The sequence below is a fragment of the Colobus angolensis genome, unplaced genomic scaffold (genome assembly GCF_000951035.1).
Source record: "Colobus angolensis palliatus isolate OR3802 unplaced genomic scaffold, Cang.pa_1.0 Scaffold102, whole genome shotgun sequence".
In the NCBI taxonomy this organism is placed as follows: Eukaryota; Metazoa; Chordata; class Mammalia; order Primates; family Cercopithecidae; genus Colobus; species Colobus angolensis.
This window is the reverse complement of record NW_012111142.1, coordinates 7,042,548-7,048,828: the sequence shown is the minus strand read 5'-3', so window position 1 is coordinate 7,048,828 and position 6,281 is coordinate 7,042,548.

Genomic DNA, 6,281 nt, shown 5'->3' with positions numbered 1-6,281 from the left:
TGTAATCCCAACTACTTGGGAGGCTGAGGCAGGAGAATCACTCGAACCCAGGAGGCGGAGGTTGCAATGAGCCGAGATCGCGCCATTGCACTCCAGCCTGAGCAACAGAGCGAGACTCTGTCTCAAAAAATAAATAAATAAATAAAACAAGAGAATGGACTGTTCATACTGATGTGAGCTTTATAGACATGTGGCAGTTAAGATTCTAAAAGCAAGGAAAAATTTGACAAGCTGGTGCCTACATCAGTCTTGCAAGCATTTTAGGTAGTGTGAGTCAGCCTCCTGACATCTGACCACTTTGTACATTGAGAGAATAAGCCAGGCTTTTTTGCAATTAAAAAAGTATTGATACATAATATTTGGACATATTTGTGGGGACATGCAATATTTTGTTACCTGCATAGAATGTGTGATGATCAAGTTAGGGTGTGTAGGCTATCCATTACCTTGAGTATTCACTATTTCTATGTGCTGGGAACTTTTCAAGTCCTTTCTTTCAGCTATTTTGAAATAAACATTATTGTTAACTATAGCTACCTACTCTGCTATTGAACATTAGAGTTTATTCCCTTTGTCTAACTGGATGTTTGAACCTATTGACCAACCTCTCTTCATCTCCCTGCCTCACACATCTGTCTATAGGCTTAAGTATGCTCCAGGCAACCTTTCTACTTTATACCTAGTCACATCACTTTTTACTAATTTTGTACACAGAACCAAGGGCCAAATGCCAAATCCAAGTGAGGTATCTCCACAGTTTAACATTATGTTAAAAGGAACGTTTTCAGATGATCATACATTTTCTCATCAAAATGAACTTTTTATTCCTAGTCCCCTTAAAAAGAGAATTGTATATTTAAAAATACATAACACTTACATAGGAAAGAACATTTTTATGCATTATGGTACTCTGCTTTCCTGCAAACTGAATTAATGTCAGAATAATTTTAGACTGGAAGAGGAGGAAGAAGAGTTATAAACAGAAAGGGTGGGTCAGGACTAATATAATCACCTGTCATATCCCAGATATTGTGTAAGGCAGAATCTTCCTTGGACCTCCCAGGAATCCTGCCAGGTAAGTAGTATTGCCCCATTTTAGAGGTGAGGATAACAAGATTCAGAGAGCCACCACAGCTGGTAACTATCAGAGCTGGGACTCCTACCCAAGTCTTTCTGACTCTATGTTTACTGCATTATATTTTCATATTACAATGGAAAGAATATGGTATTTTGCAATATCATGTGAGCTAGTATTTTCTCATTTTGTTTAAGAATAAATTATAAGTAGGCAATTTTCTGATTCGTTCAAGGCGCTTCATCTAGAAATAAGTAGAAGGTATATTTTAAAGGTTGGAACTTTGTCTTCAGTTTTACAAGTTCCTTTTCTGCCACCATCAATACTTTCTATTTCCTTTGTTGATCCTAAAACAAAATTAATGGGAGATGCCATACCTGTAAATCCTCACGGATGTTGTTAGAGGAACATTCAGTCAATAAAGGGTCTGTCTCATATTTCTACTACATTGTGTTTGAATCCATTGGGAAGGACGCTTATTTATTTCTTGTTTTCTCCCATTTTGAGTAAAAAAAAAAAAATCACTGTATTTTTATTGAAAAAGCAAAGTACAATTGCAATATTAATCCATAAAAAGCTGGCATGTTAGCATTCATGCTAATTAGCTCAGATTTGTAACATGCTTTCAAAGCAGGAAGTGTCATACAACTGCTCCTAATGTTATTATTATGTTATGATCCAAACTGTCAGCTACTTGATTGCCATGGATTCAAAAGCATTTCCATTTTAAAAATACAATAGCTAGTGGGCAGGGAGGAAAACCACTTTATCTATATAGAGGTGAGATAATAGATGGATGCAGACATAAACTTATGGGTTACACTTGGCAGGCATTGGGTATGGCTTGAATTGTTCCAGGAAAGCAAGCTGCATTTTATTTTCTTTTCCCTCCCCAATTCCCTGAAATCACATAAGGTAGCTACTGAAAAAGCTGTTCTCAATATGTTGTAAGGAAAGTCTGCCAATGCACTTCTTACATTTTAATTACAGTAATGCTATATCCATCTGACATTATCTGGAAGGGAAAGAAAGAATGCCAGCATTAATGAGCTCCTACTGTGTGCCAGGCATTTTACATACATTATTTCTTTCCAGCCAGACAACAGCCCTTTGAAGTAGATATTGTTATTTCCATTTACAGATGTGGTAACCAAGGCTCAGAATAGTTAAGCAATTTACCCAAGGTAATGTAACTTATCATCTTTTCATTTACATCATGCTGTCTTAGATTGGGTACCAACAGCATCATTCAGACTTAAACTTTTCTTCTCAGCAACTCCCATGGAAAAATTATACCTCTTTCCCAATAGCTCCACGTGAATGGGTATGGTTGACCAGGCCTGGATCTCATGCCATTCCTGATGCCAGATGGACTCAGTTCCACCAGGGCCACATGAAAAAAGAAGGAATTGTAGCCCCCTAAGTGCTATTTTCAGAGAGGAGAAAAGGATGTCAAGCAGGCAGAATGACAGAAGCCCACTATACTATTCTGTGTTGTATAATTACCGTGTTCCCCGAAGCCTTTAGTACAATCTGTTAACCACTGCAGACTCATGTTAGTGTTACATCGGGCAAATTACTCAGCCTCTTTAGACTTCTGATGGTTAAATGACCTATAAAATGATCTCTTCCAGGAGTAAAATTCTTTGATCATGTTTTTATTCATTTCACAGACATTTATTGAGCATTGTTATAAGCAAAACAGAAGAATGGGTCTGTTGAAATGCATATGGGTTTATATATGGTTGGCTGGTTAGATAAGCATGTACCACCATCAAAATACACCCTCTGCCTGACATCCCTACCACTTCCCCTACTCGCAGCCCGTCCCCATTCACTGGGCTTCCTCTCTCCTGCTAAAAGCGCTGGTTCTGACTCAGCTCTGGCCTACTGTTGCCATTCTGGAACTCTGGCTTAGAGTTGCTGGATCTTCTGAGTTTTTTAAGAGAAGTCAGAAATAAAAATTAATTTGTGAAAACCAATTTAAATTTTTTAAAAACACTGTCGAATCAAACAAACACTTGCATGGGCTACCATCTGACCTGCAGTTTGTGCCGATTGGTCTGTGTCCTTCTCTTGTTCTGTAGGAGGAGGAGCCGCAGACAAAACTCCTCAGACACCGAGTTAAAGAAGGAAGGGGTTTATTCGGCCCGGGGCATTGGCAAGACAACTGTCTCAAGTGCCGAGCTCTCCAAGTGGGCCATTCCTGTCCCTTTTAAGGGCTCACAACTCTAAGGGGGTGCATGTGAGAGGGTCGTGATTGATTGAGCAAGCAGGGGGTACGTGACTGGGGGCTGCATGCACCGGTAATTAGATTGGAACAAAACAAGATAGGGATTTTCACAGTGCACTTCTATACAATGTCTGTAATCTATAGAAAACATAACCGATTAGGTCAGGGGTCGATCTTTAACTACTAGGCCCAGGGTGTGGCACCGGGCTGTCTGCCTGTGGATTTCATTTCTGCCTTTTAGTTTTCACTTCTTCTTTCCTTGGAGGCAGAAATTGGGCATAAGACGATATGAAGGGTGGTCTCCTCCCTTAGTTCCACGGGCAATGCTTCTGTGTTCTTATTTTCTGATAGATCTGTCTGGCCCCAGTTACCAGCTTCTTTCTTTCTTTCTTTCTTTCTTTCTTTTTTTGAGACAGTTTCACTCTGCCACTCAGGCTGGAGTACAGTGGTGCAATCTCAGCTCACTGCAACCTCTGCCTCCCGCATTCAAGTGATTCTTCCTGTCTCAGCCTCCCAAGTGGCTGGGATTACAGGTGCTTGCCATCACACCTAGCTAATTTTTGTAGTTTTAGTAGAGACAGAGTTTCACCACGTTGGTCAGGCTGGTCTTGAACTCCTAACCTCAGGTGATCCACCTGCCTTGGCCTCCCAAAGTGCTGGGATTACAGGTGTGAGCCACCACACCCAGCCATGAGCTTCTTAAGGGCAGGGAACACGCCTCTGTTCATTGTATCCACAGCACCTAGCACGACACACAGTAGTCACTTAATAATTGTTTGTTGAATGAGTGAAGGAATCAACTGAAAAGAATAAGGCCAGGATTTTAAAAATTAAAAACAGAAACCTTATTTTATAAACAGACAATCAATGGATACTTTAAATGAGAAAAACTATGGATAGATAAGATTTTAAAAGCAACCAACAGCTTATACCCATTAGGATGGCTACTCTCAAAAAAGCAAAACATAGCAAGTGTTGGATAGACTCTGAAGAGATTACAACTTTTGTGCATTAGTGGTAATGTAAAATAATGCAGCTGCTATGGAAAATAGTATCGTGGTTCCTCAAAAAAATTAAAAATAGAATTAGCTTATAATCCAGCAATTCCACTTCTGGGTGTATGTCCAAAAAATGGAAAGCAAGAACTTAAAGAGATATTTGTGCACCAGTGTTCACAGCAGCATTATTCACAATAGCCAAAAGGTGGAAGCAATCCAACTACCTCTTAATGGATGAAGGGATAAGCAAAATGTGGCATATACGTACAATTGAATATTATTTAGTCTTGAAAAGGAATTCTGACATACGCTTCAACGTGAATAAACCCTGAGAACACTGTGCTAAGTGAAACAGCGTAGTCACAAAAGGACAAGTAATGTGTGGTTCCACTTATATAAGGTACCTAGTGTTGTCAAACTCCTAGAGACAGAAAATAGAATTATAGTTCAGAGGCTGGAGTAGAGAGAAATGGGGAGTTAGTTTTAATGGTTACAGAGCTTCAGTTTTGTAAGATGAAAAGAGTCCTGTGGATGGTGGTGATGGTAACACAACAATGTAAATGTGCTTAATGCCGCTGAACTGTATACTTAAAATGGATAAAGTTGATACATTTTATGAGTATTTTACTATAATTTTTTAAAAAAACAAGTAAAAATAAAGACAAGAAATTGGAGCATGATTTTGATAAAAATACAAAACCTGACGGAGAAGGGGAAAATTGTTAACATAAATAGAGTCCCAAAGCCCCTTCCCATTGATGAGGGAGAGATCTCTGAAGTAGTGCCTATTTAGAGCCTATACTTTTAGGGGAAATGAAGGGAGACAGAAGGCAAATAACTAAGCTTAGGAAAACAGCTCATTCTGTATTAATTCTAAAGGACTTTTGAAGAATGTAAACCTGTGCTGTCTCCCATTTCTATAGCTCATGCATGGTAGAATATATGTATATACACACACAAAAAGAATACATGAGCACAAAACCTACTCTAGCTCTTCTCTTTATTGTCTAGGTAGCTCCCTTTCTGCAAGAAAAGTCAGCTTTGGAATAGTCTCCTCACTTAATATCTTTCTAACCATGCATACTCCTCCTTCCTCTGTGACCCTACAGCCTCTGTGCATGCTTGTGTCAGAGTGCTCATTGCTCTGAACTATAATCACCTGTGGCCCTGCCTGTGTCCACACTTGCCTGGGAGCTCCTTGAAAACAAAGACTATGTCTAAGTTATTCATTCTGGCCCTTTGTAGCTGCCCAGTAGGTGTCTGGGGAATGGATGACTGACACACCCTCTACATTATGAAGCACATTGTTACCTCCAGAGCGTCAAGATATGCAATTCATTGTCATAAGTGTTTATTGAGCACCCACTCTGTGCCAGACACTGCTCTGGATGTTTGGGATACACCAATGAATAAATGAATAAAAATGACAAAGTTTCCTACCCTGGTGGAAACACACATTCCTACCAGAGGGGAAAGAAAATAAAAAAAGAGACATAAAAACATTAATTATACATTTATTAGAGGTGATTGAGTGCCAGGAAAAAAAAAAAAAAAGAAAAAGAAAAAGAAAAAAAACAGGCTAAGGAGAGGAGGAGTTTGGTGTGGTGGTCGAGGGCTATAGGTTCTAAATACGGGATTCAGGGTAGGCCTTATTGGAAAGGTGACATACGGTCAGTCTTGAAAAGGTGAAGAAGTGGCTGGGCACAGTGGCTCATGCCAAAGTAATCCCAGCACTTTGGCAGGCTGAGGCTGGTGGATCACTTGAGGTCAGGAGTTTGTGACCAGCCTGGCCAACATGGTGAAACCCCGTGTCTACTAAAAATACAAAAATTAGGCCGCACGTGGTGGCTCACGCCTGTAATCCCAGCACTTTGGGAGACCGAGACAGGCAGATCACGAGGTCAGGAGATCGAGACCATCCTGGCTAACACGGTGAAACCCCGTCTCTACTAAAAAATACAAAAAACTAGCTGGG